Source organism: Schistocerca gregaria, chromosome 5, assembly GCF_023897955.1.
Source record: "Schistocerca gregaria isolate iqSchGreg1 chromosome 5, iqSchGreg1.2, whole genome shotgun sequence".
NCBI classification, from domain to species: domain Eukaryota; kingdom Metazoa; phylum Arthropoda; class Insecta; order Orthoptera; family Acrididae; genus Schistocerca; species Schistocerca gregaria.
This window is the reverse complement of record NC_064924.1, coordinates 619,482,084-619,501,414: the sequence shown is the minus strand read 5'-3', so window position 1 is coordinate 619,501,414 and position 19,331 is coordinate 619,482,084.

Genomic DNA, 19,331 nt, shown 5'->3' with positions numbered 1-19,331 from the left:
TTCGTGGTGCAGTGGAACAAAGATGTTCTGCCAGGATAGAAGCAGTAGAGTCACAAGTAGAGGAATTAAATACTAACATTGCTAACCTAGAAAATAGAGTAACCTCTGTTAATTCTAGTCATTCTACTGTACAGCATGTGACTTCAGTTGACGCCGCTTTTATAGGGTGTCGACAGTTTTTGCGCTTTGATCCTGATAAGTACATTCACCCTCTTGAATTTTGGAATGACTTTGAGGATGTTCTCCCCAACACTTGGTCAGAAAGAGAAAAAATTTCATTTATAAGAAGTCATTTGTCAGGTGATGCTTTGCGATGGTCAGCGGATGTAATGATCAAATGTAAAACTTTATCTGAATTTAAGTCTGCATTTCTCAACGAATACTGGTCACATAACAAACAAAATGATGTGTTAAGGGAATTCTGGAGTGGTAAGAAGTTTTTCCCAGGGGGTGAATCAGTAAAGGATTTCGCTAGGAAGTGGGTTTCAAGACTGTCACATTGGACAGAAAAGATGAAGCCAGATATGATCATTATGGGTTTAGAAGGTAAGCTGCCGTGGTACTGGCAGAAGAGGATCATTTCCGCCCCTAGAGATAATATAGACAAATTTATTGAATATCTGGAAAGAGTGGAAAGAGTAGCTGCTGCTGAGGAGCAGGTGCAGCAGAATAACAAATCTTCTAACAATCACGTACAAAATAATGGAAACGTGAACGTTAGAAATATGGAAGTTAGGCACACCAAAACAAACTATCGAAACCAAAGCCGTGGCAGAGGAAGAGGGGGTAGATACTCACCACGCTTTCGTAACAACTACTATGACGAAAGTGGAGAAGTAAATACTATGCCATTAAGACAAGAAGGGAGTCATGATGCTACTATATCTAGTGGTGTCACAGATGAACACAACAGGCCGCGTGTGGGAAACTAAATCCCGTCTATGAGGAAACTGGCGCTCACCAGGCGGTAACAGTAACACAGCCAGTAACGGAAACACAGACAATCAGCCAACATACACAGACAGACAACATGGATGACGAAATAAATACAGATAATACCAGTGATGTGTTAAGCCACTCTCACAAAATAGTGGATAGTATTTTGGATACACTAGAAAAATGGGTCAAGGAAGAACAGGAACTCAAGGTAGATAATGGGGAAGAAATAGATAATGGGTTTGAGTCTGATGGGAATAATGATGAAGTAAAAGCTTACATCTTCGATGAAAATGGCAATCTAAAAGCTGAAGTAGAAGTAGCAGAAGTAGAATCAGTACTGCAAAACTTTAGAGAGGAGGAAATGATGAATGAAGGGGGTAGAAATAGTAACGAGGTGAAAGAATCTAGTAGCTGTGTAAACGTGCCACAAATGGTTGAAGGTGACGACATTCTTATGAACAGCAATATTGCGCAGGGACGCAGTTGCTCAGAGGTAGAGGATAGTTTGGCTGATGTGCAGCAAACAAAAGTAGAAAAAGTCGTCAGATGCTTCGATTTAAAGTTAGTGGACAGATTAGAGAAAGCAGCTAAGATTATAGAGCATGATGAGCCCCAGGATGTAAATGTAAATGTAATTGCAACTGATCAGAATTACTTTAGCTGGAAGAACATAGAACGAGATTTATTAGACGAGGTGTGTGAGCTGATGTTCAATCAGGAACCACATAATATCATTCCGAGTATGATTGACTTTCCAGTTCTAAGTCAGAGTACATTGGATGAGAAGAAAGCACAGGCCAGGGCAAATATACGCAAAAGAGCTTTAGATAGGAAAAAGAGGCATGATGCAAGGGCTTCCCCCACTAGTTTTAAAATTGGTGAGATAGTGCTGGTCAAAACAAAAGAAAAATCAAAGAAAATTTCTGCAGAAACTAAAAAGTTTATGCATGTATATCATGGACCATGCAAATGCCTATCGTTTGGAATATCCAAAGAGTAAGAGAGAACTAGGTCTAAGAAATATTGTGGATCTAAAGGAATTTAAAATTAACAGTAATTAATTACTGTAGGGAGTCTGCCACTCTTTGGCAGATACACGGTTTGGCGTACCGTGCAGTCCCAGCTGGGTGAAACTTTATTTCCTTTTCAAGTTTCATTCCCTTCTTCTGGTCTATCATAACAGGTAAGAATCACATATGTCTTCATGTTGTATATATGCTATTAGGTTTTAAGTATTCTTAGTAAGGATCTACCTAGTGAATCGCAAAACAAAAGTCTGAGTACCAATAAGAGGCAAACATGGCTAAAATAAATAAATTAAAATATTTCATGTAATTGTAAAGGGTTAGAAACTACAACTAAGAGAGACACTTTGCAGTATACGACGTACGGTATGAATATGAATAATCCATGAGATTATGCAGAAGGTAGTATGTTGCTAGACATCAGGTTGTCTGAAGGAAAACAGCGTAAGAAGGTAATGCTCATAGAGGCAAGCAATGGCGTTTTAGAATTAAATAAATGGAGATGTGTGGAAGTGGTGTGAGGATCGCACCAAATATATAGAAACAGGACGTCAATAGGCTGACAAAAGGAAAAGGGAGAAAGAAGTGGAGAAATGAAGTATTTTGAATCTGGAAGAAAAGGGAGAAAATGAATAAGGTGAAGAAGTGAAGTAAGTAAATTGAAGTAAATGATGTAGGATTAAGGAATAATTCCCTCACGTCTCGTGAAATGGTGAAAAACGCTAAATCTTGCTTGAGGCAAATAAATAGTTAAACAGACAACAGAAACACACAAATATTGGAAAATGCAGAAATTTGGAATCGGTATACTGAAAATAACTAATTTCTTTAGTAATTCATACAATAAAGCAAAGTGCTGGTCAGCAAATGACTTCTTTGATGAACTAATCCATACGATAATTAAGCCAGAGTACATTAAAACTAAAAGGTTACTCAATTTTCTAAGTTGAAGCAAGATCTTAATATATTAATTTGCTAAAAGAATTTTCACTATTTAGGAACCTAAAAGATTATTTATGAAAGAAGAAAGTAGGAGCTATTGTATCAGATACGACTTAGTGCTAAATGTCTTTCTGACAACTTCACAATTAGTAAAATAATGCCAGAATATAAACTATAAAATGTACTTTGTCCTACCTTAGATATAAGTTGGAAACAGAAACTTAGACTGTATTGTCTGTTTCTCAGGGACATGCAAGCTGCATGAATGACTGACAACAAGCGGTAGGGAGATTGGAAGTAGAGACGCAAACCACAGTGAATACAATTTCCTCCCACAATTTTGTCAATCAGTGAAATTAAATGAGTGTTACAATAGGACACCCACCACAGTGCCGAGTATTATAGTAAAAGAAAAATGTGAGTGCGTTGCAGTGATAAAAGTCGTGTGTATTTTGTTTTTCAGGAAGAGACTGATTTTAAAGAAAAAAAAATAACTATTTTGTAACCATTGAAAAATTTATATTTCCATGTAAATATATGAAAATAATTTGTGAATGTCTTCTGTACTAGGTTTTCTATGTGTATATGAGTATGGTTATTTTGTGTATGTAGTAATAAGGAATTTCCTAAGAAGAAGCAACTTAAGTTGAAAGAGGTATACTAAAGTAATCCATCGCTTGTTTGTTCTTTTAGAAATTTAATTTTGTTCAAAAATAGATTTTCACGAAAATTAAAAAGGGGGTGATGAAGCAAAGCAAGCGCTGTATCATGTATAAGATACAGAGGCGAGCGAGTGCACGGGACTTACCCTAGTTCACTGCTAGTAGCGTCACGTCATCGTAACGCGCCTGCATATAGTATTGCACCACATTTAACATAAAAGTAAAAATTAAGATTTGTGTGTAAAACTTTGTTAAAGTATAGTTCTATGTAATAATGTTTCAGGTAACAAATCCTAATGTTATAAAATTAGTAGTTTACGTAAAATTCACGTTTTGAAAGAAAAATAGGAGGCGCTAAATAATGACGCTAGGAAGCCAAAATTTGGTGAGAAGGTGCAGTAAGAAGTCATTAATGAGTGGTGCTGGTTTCCAAAACCATAAAACTAAAATTGACTCCAGAATCCGCATTTTTCGGAAAAATCAGAGGCGCGAAATAATAGAGCTACAATATTGAAAATTGGTAGGATGCTTCAGTTCACCCTAATAATAATAATGGAAATACCACAATCAGTTACCTCTTCTAGTTTTTTAGTAATTTAGTAAAAACTACTTTTGTGAGTAAAATGTACATAAGCATTATAGATTAAGTACTGTAAATGTTAATGATAAAACAAATTCTTTAAGACCAATGATCAGATAGGACAATTAACAAAGCTACACCAAGTATTAGTCTTGTAGCATAATTAACAGCTGATACAAGTCTTGATAAAGCTATGGTTCAGAGGTAACAATCTACCGTTAGTTCCATTGTAAAAATTCTAGAGAGTAAAGTTTTAATTTTAGCGGGCTGAGATTTTCTACGTGCTTCTGTACTGCTCAGATGTATGTATACAAAAATTGAGAAGTTTGTAAAGCTATTATTAAATGTGATATTTAAGATTATGTGCCTGAGATAGCGATCATTTGGAGGCTGCAGGCATCTGCATAGGAACGGAAAGAACAGATGCTCTCTTGGCGGTACGCGCCGGAGCTATATAAAAAGAGCGGCAGAGGCAGTAGTAAGCTCACTCCACATTAGACCAACGCCTAGTCCACGCGAGCTTAACGTCCGATTGCGCCTCGCCTCGGGTGACGTCATAGCGGGCTGTGACATGCGCGTACTTAGCAATGTAAACGGACATTGAAAATCGCGAGGACTGTACACTGTCCTGGATCGTTTAGACTTCGGTAACAAACTGTTATTGTGCCGTCCGTGTAAAGTATAATTCCGCGTGGCAAGTGGTGACTAACTCCACTTTTAAGGCGAGCATTAATCTTTTTTTTAACATTATTGCGAACTATTAATAGAGCACCGTTAGTTAGAGTAATGAACTATTCGGGAGGAACTTGCTGTAGAAGTCGCCTCTGAACTATTAAACGATTGGCTGAATTAACAATATTTAATGTCTTTAGCATTTTCAGAAGTTTCGAGTAATTTGTGTGAGCCTTTAAGATAATAAAATCTTGTTTGGAACTTTAAATTTTATTGAAGCAGCCCTAATCCCGTGAAGAACTATGGATATTTTTCGTTTAGCTGGGCTGTACAGGAATGTGGCCGTGCAGACTGGGAACTAAGGTCAGTAAGTTTCCCTTCGCTTTCTGACTGGCCACCAAATTAGTTGCCAGGCTCGTGTGATTTAAGGTGGCAATGTTCAACTTCCATTCAACATTAAACAACGACTTCTTCGCCGTCCCACATATGTTGCATCGGCAATAGTCTGTTACGTGAAATGAACATTCAAACAACTCATTCGACAACTTCTTCGCCGCCCCACAATCTGACCCCAGGAATGTGTCAATAAAGTTTCCCCTTCCTGGGACAATGAATTCACGGTGTTCTTATTTCAATTTCCAGGAGTGTATATATATATATATATATATATATATATATATATATATATATATATATATATATTCAACCTACATCAACCCTCTTTATTCTGCAATAGCTACATAAAAATACCACTCCAGGCTCCTTGGCCTCTCTGTAAATCATATTTCATATCATTTCCTTGTAAAAGCATCTCATCATGTATTTGTTTCTTTATGTGCCTTCCTATTTACAAGCTCATATTTTACATCGATTCTCTTACAATTGCTTCACCTTTTCATGCATTATAAAACAACTCTATAAGATTACATAAACTTTTGTTTGACCAATTATCTTTCCACCACATTTTATAAACATTGGCTTTCTGGTCTGGTTCTCATTTTATTACTTCTGGCACAATTAATTTTGTAGCGTAATGACACTAAACTAATTTTTAACTTATCGATTCATCGACATCTGACACTTTACATCAACAGTAACTACTTGTCCTTATTATAAATCAACTATAAATTCGCTACATGGTTCCTGACTGAATTATTTGGACGACCACTACCTATTGTAACTCTTCCACACTAATTTTCTTAACCTAAGGATAGAGAAAGATGGTAGAGGAGTGAAACTTGAAATAAGAAATAAAATCTCACCTAGTTAGGAGTGTATCAGTCGCCGCTTGGTATACCAGCGAAAGAGTTGCTGGCTCCCAACACCTTCTCTGACTCTGTTCCATTATCTGGGTTGCCCTTATCCTTACGTGCATAGTATCTTTTATATTCTTAATATGTTCCTTACCATGAGCTCTTTTTGTTTGTACATATTCCATGTCAACTATGTTTGGGTGATCAATTCTTGTGATCCTATATGGTCCTTTATAATCATGGTTAAATTTATGTGTCTTAGAATTTATTTTCTTCGAATCGGCGCGCACTTTTACTATTACCAGATACCTCACTCGGTAAGTTATTGGCTTTACCAATTTGTCATCTCTGTGCTGTCTCCTCTTTGCTTTCTCTTTCATACTCAGTTCCACCAACTCTGACTTCTTCTCCCCTGTTATGTCATTTCTAGGTGGATAATCCAATAGCTCACGAAACACACTATCATGTTTTTGATTAAGTAAGATCTCACACGGCGCAAATACTGTGGAATCATGTGAGAGATGATTGCTGATACGTTCAAATTCCCCAGGTACTCCTTCCATGACCTGTGCTTTCTGTAACAGTATGTCCTACATAAACGATTTAGTTCCTTCATCAATCGTTCGGCCAGGTTGGAGGCCGGTCTGTATCTTGAGATTAAAATTGGTTCTAAATGATGTTTATCTAGCATTTCTTTCCATTCCTTGGATCGAAATTGTGACCCATTGTCACTGGGAATCCGTTTCAGTACACATACACTGCTGAAATAGTCCTTTTCCAATTTATTAATGATAGTTTTGCTGGTGGCTTTGTTCAATGGGTAAAACTTAACAAATTTTAAACTAATTTTACAGCCACTAGAATCTGTGTATAATTCCCCTGTGCTGCAGGTAAGGATCCAAATAAATCTAAACCTACGATATCTTTAATTGCTGGTGGTATTATGGATAGCATATAACCCTTATGTTGGACTGAGTTTGTCTGAGCCTTCTGATAAGTGTCACAAGGACTTAAAAATTTCCATATGCATCTCCCCATGTTATTGAAAGCACAATCTAACTTCAACTTGAGTATACAAGATCAACGTGTCCACTACATGTTTCAGTACACACAGTTTCCAAGTTTCCTCATTCTCATTGTTCCTCTTGTACAGTATACCGTTGTCGATATAATAATACATGCAGACCTTCTCTTCTCCCATACACCTGTACTTGCTCTTAATCAACTTCAGTCTGTAATCCTCGTTCTGTTCCCTACGCACATTTCTCAGGAACCTCCTTATGAGCTCTTCATGTTGCACTCCCTTCATTAAGTTAATCCTAACTTCTTCACCTTACAGTCTGCTCATCGTTATTCCCCTTGAATCAAGCGGCAGTCCTGATAGCGCATCCAGTATTGTGTTGGTTTTACCAGGCTTGTATATTACTTCAAAGTCGTAGTCTTTCAGGGCAAGGGCACATCTTATTAAGCGACTATGCGTCAGTTCACTGGTTGTTAAAAATGTCAGGGCCTTGTGGTGTGTGACCACTTTCACATGTCTTTCTGCTAAGTAGTAACAGTATCGTTTGAAGCCCCAAACTATTGCATGCGCTTCCTGTTCGGTAATAGAATATTGTCTTCCCCATGCATTCAGACCTCTGCTACCAAAGGCTATAGTTTTTATGATCTCGCCCTTGGTATAAATGTATGCCCAATCCAGAGTCTGAGCTGTCTGCCCCCAAATAGAAGTCTTTAGTAAAGTCCGGATGGCACAGTATCTCTGCATTGCATAGAGTTTCTTTAATCTCCTCAAATTCCTCTTGACATTCTTCATTCCAGTGCCACGACATCTTCACCTTAGTCAGCTTACTCAAATATGGTGCATTTAGCACTGGCTCGTTTATGAATTTCCTGCAGAATTCGTAGACTCCAGCAAATGTTCTCAATTGTTTCTTACTACTCGGCACTGGAAACTGCCTAATGGCCTCAAATTTGCTTGGGTTTGGGTAGATACCATCCTCTGAAATTATGTGGCCCAAACATTTTATCTAAGATTTTCCAAATTCTGAATTATCTAGGTATGCTGTCACTCCTGCTGCCTCAAATAACTCTAATATGGCATCTAATTTGTCCAAATGCTCTTCCCACGTTTCACTCGCAATCAATACATCATCTACATAAACAGTGACCTTCTTAAGCTGCTCCTCACCTAAAATTTTACCCAGGGCTCGAATAAATTCCGAAACAGATATATTAAGCCCGACTGCTAAAACCCTAAACTTGTAACTCCTACTAGCATATGTCAAGGCTTTATACTGGCGAGACTCAGGGTCCAACGGTATCTGCCAGTACCCAGTAGTCATGTAAATACTACTGAGTATCTTTGACCCTCGAAATTTTTGGATTAGCTCCTCCATCGTCTCCGGTTTGTCTCGCTCTGGCGTGCGTGCGACCTAAACTATTCTTATCTTCCCATCATTTTTATCCACCACAAATAATGGACTATTGTAATCACTATTCGCTCTCTCTATGACGCCAAGATCCACCATCCTCTGAATCTCGTGTTCCACTGCCCTCCTTCTTGCTTGAGGAATGAGGTATTGTTTTATATTTAATGGTTTGTGATCCTTTATCTTCAATTTGCGCTCCCTCACCCTCACAATGCCGGGATGTTCAGAGAAGGCCTTCCAATTTCACTTGCCTGTTTCCCAATTTAGCAACATGCATTGTCCCTTCCAATTCATTGATGCCCTTGACATCTCCCTCAGCTTTTCCAATTATCTCTGCCTTTATATTGTTCATCTCTTCTCAGAGTCGACGCACCTTCACCTGCAGCGTGTCATCTCTCTCCTTAAGAGTTATTCTCATCTGTTCCTGGAATTCCAACAGTCCCTTCATTGAGTTTTCTTGGTTTTCTTGGGACATCTCTGCTATACTTTTCTTGAGTTCTTTGTTTTCTTTCTTGATTTCTTCATTTCCTTGCTTGATTTCATCATTTCCTTTAGACATCTCTTCTATATGCTTGTTGATTCCTTGCAGCATCTTGAATATTAATAACTGTGATCCTCCATGCTCTAAACTCTATTGGTTTTATTTGTGTCTCAGGATAATTGGTTGAATGACCCGATGGTCTGTCCATTGACATTCCACTACTACCATTTCCTGACTCATCCTTGTCCTCCTGCTCTATCTCCATTTTTCTAACAATCTTCTCCTCAACGTTTTCTTTCAGTTCAGGATCCATTCTCAACTATGAACAGACAAGAAAAATAAAATAACCTCGTAGTCACCCAAACACTCACTAATTAGCTAATAATTAAATAATTTTAATAATAATTACATGATGTTAAGTACTTCGTCACACACAATGATGATAGTTAACATTCACAACAATTCTCACTGCAATCCATGGTTGTTGCTGGCCGATGCGGTTGACGCGAAACACGTAATCCGGCACTTGTCACTTTAGCTTTTATATACTCGCGAATTGGTATCGATGAGGGTCAACCCCATGACGATAAGTGGGACGCGCTCGTTTACAATTTACTCATCAGTCGGCACATCCGCCATTGACACCGTACTCAGCTCGCCACAATTCTTACCCGTCTTCTCAGTACTGCTGCTCACTCAACACTAATCTCGCTGCCTCTTGCAGCTGTCGACAATCGACTCCTGCCTGCAATCGACCTCGGTGTAGGATTCTAATATCTATGTTCATAGGATCACGGATCCTTTAGACGGTTGTATTTCGTCTGTAGCTTGGATTTTAGGGTCGGTAGCTAGGCGTTTTAGACAGAAACATTTTGGAGGTGCATTTCCTCTCCCTGCTGTCAGGGTTTGTTGTCCCTTCAGACATTAGGTTCTGCAGCCATTCTGTGGTAAGAAGGCTCGGTTGTTGGGCTAGCAGAGCAACTTGTAGCTGCACTTTCTTATGAAGGACAGTATGCTCTGTTCAGGTTCTGGGTGCTGACACTAGACTTCTGTGTAAGCTGCTTCATTGCTGAGGGAAACGAATTCATGTAGCTGGATGTACATGTGGTCTTAAAAGCCGTTTTCCAGTCAGAGTGCAAGATATATTCACTTAAATGGCGTGCTTTTTCTTCTCTTCTGCCAAGACTGGACCATCCTTGCTCCAGACTTCATGGGCTTAAGAGCTCACATGGGTGGAGCAGTACATCAAATAATTTGTTCATGGGCAACACAGGCGCATCATCCACTTGCAGCCTGAATATAACAATCCATGGTGGCGTGACCGAAGAGTTAACCCTTCCAGTGGCGAGTTACACAACAGGCACGGAGCATAGCTCTAAAGCGAACATAGTAGGCCTCAGTATACAAAGGTAACTTTGGTAAACTAAATGTCAGGATAAAACTCACTGTCAACCCTTTTCGTAACATTCGATACCTCATAGACATAGTCCCTATCCCACCTATGTTAAAGCTCCTTGCAATCTATGTGGCATATCACACCTCCTTAACAACATTTTAGCGAAGTCAGCATTTCACTGTTGATAGCATATTCTTCATGGGGGCTCGTATTTAACAAGTTGCTTACTTGGATGGCCTTCAGTATCTCGATAAGCGCTGTACTAGTCTGCAGGCTCTTGGTATATTTAAGCTGCGCTTCAGGTTCCTTTTGAGATTTATGGATGCATATGTCGACGATTTTTCAAATGAACCTTCTACTCGTTTAACAATAAATATATTATCTACTACTGGATGTGGTTAGTCACCATTACTACTTTCTTTTCAATCACAGGCGTCGCGGGTGCACTAGACACATGAGACCTCTTTGGGAGCTGGTTGTTAACACTTCCCAATACACCACCTGAATTCCTGGGAGTAGAAGGAAGTGATTTAAGCTTCATGGAAGCATCACCGGCAGTTAGGGAAGTAAGGAACCACCCAGACAGAGTCTCACATGGCTGGGTACGCCTTAAGGTCTCCAGACAGAGGCGGTAATGTCTGCTGACCTGTCCACAGAGTGGATGCGTCCTGATCCATTTGCCTGTGTGCGGAAGATGGGTATATGGTTGGGTCCATGGTCTGGGTCTATCGGTTCGTCTGATGGACCTTTCCCTGATTGCCACGACCACTACCTACCTATCCTCAATCCTGCAGTGAAGTCAGATAGGGCCTGAAAAGTCATGCCATGAATGGGTGCATTTTCAGAACAGAGGTGGGCAGGTCCCCTTCACTTTGCCCTATAGCATCTGTTCCACCCCAATACCCCGCCACTCATCAGGCGGTTGTGTCAAAATCCATATTCCCAGTGACATGCAATGTTTGAAAGCTGCATTCTACGGTGTTCAATGAAGTATTCCCACAGCTTATGTTACAGAGAACTGACGGCGTTTAACAGTCCCCAGTTCAGGAAACATTGGTACGTCAATCCTATCCCCTTTAAACGAATGCTGAGGTGCGCGTGGTGCTCATCATTTTGAACGGCTCAGTGGGAATGTGTGGCTTTTATGGGAAAATGCCACTGTTTAGTTCTGTTCGAAAAGTTGGCCCAAATACTACGAAATAAGTAGTCATAACGTTTTGTCTCATGGTTGTATAGTTACTGTTGTTGTTGTCGTCGTCGTTGTATTCTGCAGTCCGAACACTGGTGTCTTGCACATCTCTAGACTGTTCTACCTTGTGCAAGTGTCTATATATCTGTGTAGATGCTTACCTTATTTCCTTCATCTAACTCTTAAATTTTACTCATACACCATCTTTTGATTTTACCTTTACTAATTCTTGATGCTTCAAAATGTTTCCCATTATCTTATCCTTTCTTTTAATCCGATTGTGTCATAAAGCTGCATTCTCCCCAGTTTCATACAGTAAATTAGTTATGTACCTACTCAGGTGCCTGTAGTCTTTTGAAACTTATTTTAAAAGACTATACTTTCACCTCACCTGTAATGCCCTCGTTCAGTTCCATAAAAAATCGACAGCCTCTAGTAAGGTGTCATACACCATCGGTACTTCACCAACACTAATCTTTGGTCACTTATTTCATAGCATAGTCTCTGTACGAATCGCCAACGACGGCCGATAACGACAGCCTGGAAGCTGACATGATTCGTTGCAGGATAAAGCACTCTAGAGGATGTCTTTGATTTCTATAGCACTTCACACGTGCTCAACTGTCACTCCAGTTTGAAGTGAGACTCAGTGGAACGGTGATTTGTTTCTACCAGCGATAGTATAGACTGTATTGACACGTCCACTGTAAATGAAGGTTCTTTGGGCTGGTGTCTCGGTATCCAATACAAAACAATGTGTGGACACAATCCACGTCACAGCGCACATCGTTGAAATGTCGTGTGCAGACAATAGCACACTTGCACCAGAGCACCATTTTTGTTTCAGCACTCGATACGAAGCACTTCATTCAGACGCTGACGTGCGTGTGACGTGTCGGCTATGGAGAACCACCACCACGTTGCGTCATTCAGTGCCGGATTACGACTCGTCCGCAACTCCCCATATATTTGCATCTACATCTACGTGAATGCTCTGCAAATTACACTTAAGTGGCAGTGGGTTCTTCGAATCACCATCAGAATACTTCTCTGTCGCTCCACTCTCTAAAAGCAACTGGAAAAAATGAACACTTTTACTTATTTAATTATGATGATAATTCATCCTTATGTAGGATGGCGGCAGTAAACTATTTTTGCATTCAGTATAGAAAGATGGTGATTGAAATTACGCGTAAACGTCTCGTCGCAACAAAAACGCATTTGCTCTAATGATTGCCAAACCAACTCTCTTATCATACTCACGAATCTCTCTCCCCTGTTTCACGATAATACAAAACAGGCTGCCCTTCTTCGTACTTTTTCGACGTCTCCTACACCTTTATACAGGGTAGGAACAGCAGAAGCCTATAAAACGTCCTTGGAGAACGCCATATATCACTTCTGCTTTACTCGATGACTTTTAGTTAGTTACTATGGACTGTGATCTTTATGTCAAGAAATCATGAATCCAGTCTCTCAAGGAAACGGTACTCCACAGGCACGCAATTTGATTAGAAATTTCCAGAATGAAATTTTCACTCTGCGGAGGAGTGTGCGCTGATATGAAAGGTCCCGAGTTCGAGTCTCGGTCCAGCACACAGTTTTAAACTGTCAGAATGTTTGATTCCCCCCATGAACCATGGACCTTGCCGTTGGTGAGGAGGCTTGCGTGCCTCAGCGATACAGATGGCCGTACCGTAGGTGCAACCACAACGGAGGGTTATCTGTTGAGAGACCAGACAAACACGTGGTTCCTGAAGAGGGGCAGCAGCCTTTTCAGTAGTTGCTGGGGCAACAGTCTGGATGATTGACTGATCTGGCCTTGCAACATTAACCGAAATGGCCTTGCTGTGCTGGCACTGCGAACGGCTGAAAGCAAGGGGAAACTACAGCCGTAATTTTTCCCGAGGACATGCAGCTTTACTGTATGATTAAATGATGATGGCGTCCTCTTGGGTAGAATATTCCAGAAGTAAAATAGTCCCCCATTCGGATCTTCGGGCGGGGACTACTAAGGAGGACGTCGTTATCAGGAGAAAGAAAACTGGCGTTCTACGGATCGGAGCGTGGAATGTCAGATCCCTTAATCGGGCAGGTAGGTTAGAAAATTTAAAAAGGGAAATGGATAGGTTAAAGTTAGATATAGTGGGAATTAGTGAAGTTCGGTGGCAGGAGGAACAAGACTTTTGGTTAGGTGAATACAGGGTTATAAATACAAAATCAAATAGGGGTAATGCAGGAGTAGGTTTAATAATGAATAAAAAATAGCATTGTGAACGCATTATTGTGGCCGAGATAGCCACAAAGCCCATGCCTACTACAGTAGTACAAGTTTATGTGCCACGTAGCTCTGCAGATGATGAAGAAATTGATGAAATATATGATGAGATAAAAGAAATTATTCAAGTAGTGAAGGGAGACGAAAATTTAATAGTCATGGGTGACTGGAACTCGTCTGTAGGAAAAGGGAGAAAAGGAAACATAGTAGATGATTATCGATGGGGACTAAGAAATGAAAGAGGAAGCCGTCTGGTAGAATTTTGCACAGAGCATAACTTAATCATAGCTAACACTTGGTTCAAGAATCATAAAAGAAGGTTGTATACATGGAAGAATCCTGGAGATACTAAAAGGTATCAGATAGATTATATAATGGTAAGACAGAGATTTAGGAATCAGGTTTTAAATTGTAGGACATTTCCAGGGGCAGATGTGGACTCTGACCACAATCTATTGGTTATGACCTGTAGGTTAAAACTGAAGAAACTGCAAAAAGGTGGGAATTTAAGGACATGGGATCTGGATAAGCTGAAAGAACCAGAGATTGTTCAGAGTTTGAAGGAGAGTATAAGGGAACAATTGACAGGAATGGGGGAAAGAAACACAGTAGAAGAAGAATGGGTAGCTCTGAGGGATGAAGTAGTGAAGCCAGCAGAGGATAAAGTAGGTAAAAAGACGAGAGCTGCTAGAAATCCTTGGGTGACAGAAGAAATATTGAATTTAATTGATGAAAGGAGAAAATATAAAAATGCAGTAAATTAAGCAGGCAAAAAGGAATACGAACGTCTCAAAAATGAGATCTACAGGAAGTGCAAAATGGCTAAGCAGGGATGGCTAGAGGACAAATGTAAGGATGTAGAAGCTTATCTCACTAAGGGTAAGGTAGGTACTGCCTACAGGAAAATTAAAGAGACCTTTGGAGAGAAGAAAACCACATGTATGAATATCAAGAGCTCAGATAGCAATCCCGTTCTAAGCATAGAAGGGAAGGCAGAAATGTGGAAGGAGTATATAGAAGGTTTATACAAGGGCGATGTACTTGAGGACAATATTATGGAAATGGAAGAGGATGTAGATGAAGACGAAATGGGAGATACGATACTGCCTGAAGAGTTTGACAGAGCACTGAAAGACCTGAGTTGAAACAAGGCCCCCGGAGTAGACAACATTCCATTAGAACTACTGACGGTCTTGGGAGAGCCAATCATGACAAAACTCTACCAGCTTGTGAGTAAGATGTATGAGACAGGCGAAATAACCTCAGACTTCAAGAAGAATATAATAATTCCAATCCCAAAGAAAGCAGGTGTTGACAGATGTGAAAATTACCGAACTATCAGTTTAATAAGTCACAGCTGCAAAATACTAACGCGAATTATTTACAGACGAATGGAAAAACTGGTAGATGCGGACCTCGTGGAGGATCAGTTTGGATTCCGTAGAAATGTTGGAACACGTGAGGAAATACTGACCTTACGACTTACCTTAGAAGTAAGATTAAGAAAAGGCAAACATACGGTTCTAGCATTTGTAGACTTGGAGAAAGCTTTTGACAATGTTGACTGGATACTCTCTTTGAAATTCTAAAGGTGGCAGGGGTAAAATACAGGGAGCAAAAGGCTATTTACAATTTGTACTGAAACCAGATGGCAGTCATATGAGTCGAGGGGCATGAAAGGGAAGCAGTGGTTGGGAAAGGAGTGAGACAGAGTTGTAACCTCTCCCCGATGTTATTCAATCTGTATATTGAGCAAGAAGTAAAGGAAACAAAAGAAAAATTCGGAGTAGGTATTAAAATTAATGGAGAAGAAGTAAAAACTTTGAGGTTCGCCGATGACATTGTAATTCTGTCAGACTTGGAAGAGCAGTTGAACGGAATGGTCAGTGTCTTGAATGGAGGATATAAGATGAACAACAACAAAAGCAAAACGAGGATAATGGAATGTAGTCAAATTAAATCGGGTGAAGCTGTGGGAATTAGATTAGGAAATGAGACACTTAAAGTAGTAAAAGAGTTTTGCTATTTAGGAAGTAAAATAACTGATGATGGTCGAAGTAGAGAGGATATAAAATATAGACTGGCAATGGCATGGAAAGCTTTTCTGAAGAAGAGAAATTTGTTAAGATCGAATATAGATTTATGTATCAGGAAGTCGTTTCTGAAAGTATTTGCATGGAGTGTAGTCATGTATGGAAGTGAAATATGGACGATAACTAGTTTGGACAAGAAGAGAATAGAAGCTTTCGAAATGTTTTGCTACTGAAGATTGCTGAAGATAAGGTGGATAGATCACGTAACTAATGAGGAGGTATTGAATAGGATTGGGGAGAAGAGAAGTTTGTGGCACAACTTGACTAGAAGAAGGTATCGTTTGGTAGGACATGTTTTGAGGCATCAAGGGATCACAAATTTAGCATTGGAGGGCAGCGTGGAGGGTAAACATCATAGAGGGAGACCAAGATATGACTACACTAAGCAGATTCAGAAGGATGTAGGTTGCAGTAGATACTGGGAGATGAAGAAGCTTGCACAGGATAGAGTAGCATGGAGAGCTGCATCAAACCAGTCTCTGGACTGAAGACAACAACAACAACAAAACATGTTTGATTAGAAGTTGTCTGTGAGGAACAGTGTCAAAAGTCTCCCGGAAATTTAGAAATATGTAATCAATTTGAGATACCTTGGAGACAGCTTTCAATACTGAATGTGAATAAAGAGCTATACATGTCTCACAAGAGCCACATTTTCTGAGTCCATGCTGACTGTGTCTCAGTAGACCGTTTCGTTCGAGGTAAATCGTCACGTTCGAACACAACAGAAATTCTAGAATCTTACTGCAAATTGACGTCTGTGACATGGGTCTACAATTTTTCGGATTGCTCCCATTTCCTATCATGAATATAGGTTTGACCTGTGCAGCTTTCCAGTCTTTAGGTACTGATCTTTTGTGGAACGAGGGTCACATTTTATCGATCAGTGTGGGACAACTGCATCAGCACACTCCGAACGACGTATTTCCTATCTTGAATATTCGTGGGACCTGTGCAACTTTCCAGTCTTTAGGTATGGATCTTTTGACTAGCGAGGGTTGTATTTGATTGCTAAGTATGGGACAACTGCATTAAGGACACTCTGAACGATACCTAAAAGGTATACTATCTGAACCAGGAGAGTTGCGTTTCTTAAAGGATTTAAAATGCTTCGCTACACTCAGGGAATCTACTTGTAAGTTACTGCACGTTGGTAGCTATTCTTGATTCCAAATGTAATGGAAGGAATTTCAGAAAACTGTTTTTAGTAGCTCCGCTTTAGTGGCGCCGCCAGCTCTAATGTTACCATTTGTGTCGCGCGGTGACCGTACAGACTGGATTGTGTCTTGCCACTGGCGTACTTTACATACGACCAGAAACTGGATTTTCCGTCAGTTTCAGAGACAGAGTTTCGTAGCGGAAACTATTAAAAACATTTCTTATTGAAGTCGACGCTAAATTTCGAGTTTAAGTAAAACGTTGCCAAACACGGAGATTTTGTGTTCTTTGAAATTTGACATGCTTTACTCTTTCCTCTGAAAGTTTTCTGACCTGTTTCGTGTTTATTAAATTGTTAAGCTTTTTCCAATTCCGTTTCTTTGAATTATTTGTGGCACATCTTGGTCTACACGTACAAACACACTAAACACTGCCTGAACAGGCCTTGAAGTCCAAACGGTACCGACCGTCATGCGAATTTTTTTCTGCTTCTTTAAATAGATATACTTTACGTTTATTTTTTGAATATTTGGATATTGCTGCAGCCAGTCTCGCTACAACGACCTTGTGATCACTAACTCCAGTATGCAACATGATGCTCCCTATTTTTACAGAATTATTTGCTGCTAAGAGTCAAGTGTGGTTTCACAACTATTTAGCTTGGAGTGGACTCCTGCATTGATTGCTGAAAATGATTTTCGTAGAAAGTTTTTAGAACATTTTTTGACGATGTTTTATACCTCTCACTGGCTTTTAACATGTATTTGACCGAGATATCTATCCCGCGTCCGGCCATCCTGATTTAGGTTTTCCGTAATTTCCCTAAATCACTCGAGGCAAATGCCGGGATGGTTCCTCTGAAAGGGCACGGCAGACTTCCTTCCCCGTCCTTCCCTAATCCGATGAGACCGATGACCCAGCTGTCTGGTCTCCTTCCCCAAAACAACCAACCAACCAACCAAGATATCTAGAGTACCATGTGTTGAACATCACTATGTTGGCATTGCACTCCCATTCTTCCGCATCTGGAGTGTGAAGGAAGAGTAACGAACCGGCTCAGGAGGCTGCTAGTCTTGTAGCCACCTATCTGACGTGAAGACAGTAAGACATCCAAGAGACGCACAATTGTCATATTTTACGTTCCGTTTCCAGCCCCTTATCGGCACTCATATTACCCAGAATTGGAGTGAATAATACTCTCCCTAATTTTATTAGGCGGCCGTTGTGGCCGAGCAGTTCTAGGCGCTTCAGTCTGGAAATGCGTGACCGCTACGGTCGCAGGTTCGAATCGTGCCTCTGGCATGGATGTGTAAGATGTCCTTAGGTTCGTTAGGTGTAAGTAGTTCTACGTTCTAGGGGACTGATGACCTCAGATGTTAAGTCCAATAGTGCTCAGAGCCATTTGATTTGAACCTAATTTTATTCGTATACATTAGACTGCGCCATTTAGCCCAAGTGAAGTTAGGTTACTGTTTAACGTCCCGTCGACAATGACGTCATTAGAAACGAAGCACAAGCTCGTATTAGTGAAGTTTGGGGAAGGAAACCGCCAGTGTCATCGCCTTAAGTGATCTAGAGAAATCACCGGACACGTAAATCATGATTGCGGGATGGGGATTTGAACCGTCGTCCTTCCGAATACCACTCCAGTGTGCGCCATTTAGGCAACACAGAGTGTAGATAATGTGACTAAAAATGGAAATGGAACAGGGAAGACTTCTGTACTCTGGTTAAGTGTCTCTTATAGTGTAGCTGTGGAGAATGGGAAGAAAATCTCTGTGGAGAACTAAATAAGTGCGTTGTCGCAGCTCGGTCAGTTATCGATGTATGTGTACGAGTCTCTTTGGGTAATATCGTCAGGCAGTGGAAAGGAAAAGTATAACTATGTCTCTACACTAAACAGTTGGTATTAGGTTCATGATGCTGGAACGTAGTCGAGCGTGTGACTATGTTTCCAGCAACAGTTGTGAGCAGGCGTTACAGTGTATAAACAAGTGAAAGTATTTTGCGGTTTCAGTAACGTGAATTAATATCATGGAAAATAAAATGTTTATGAATTCGTGACCCAAGGCACAGGAAGATATATTATGGTAGGCACTTCACTTAACGATTACATTAAGGAGAAACGCAGAAATTGTTCGTTTGTAACGGAAACGTATTGTATAAACAATAAATTTAATTAATGTATAAAGTCTGATTACTTTCGTCTATTGTATCTTCACTGTCTATATATC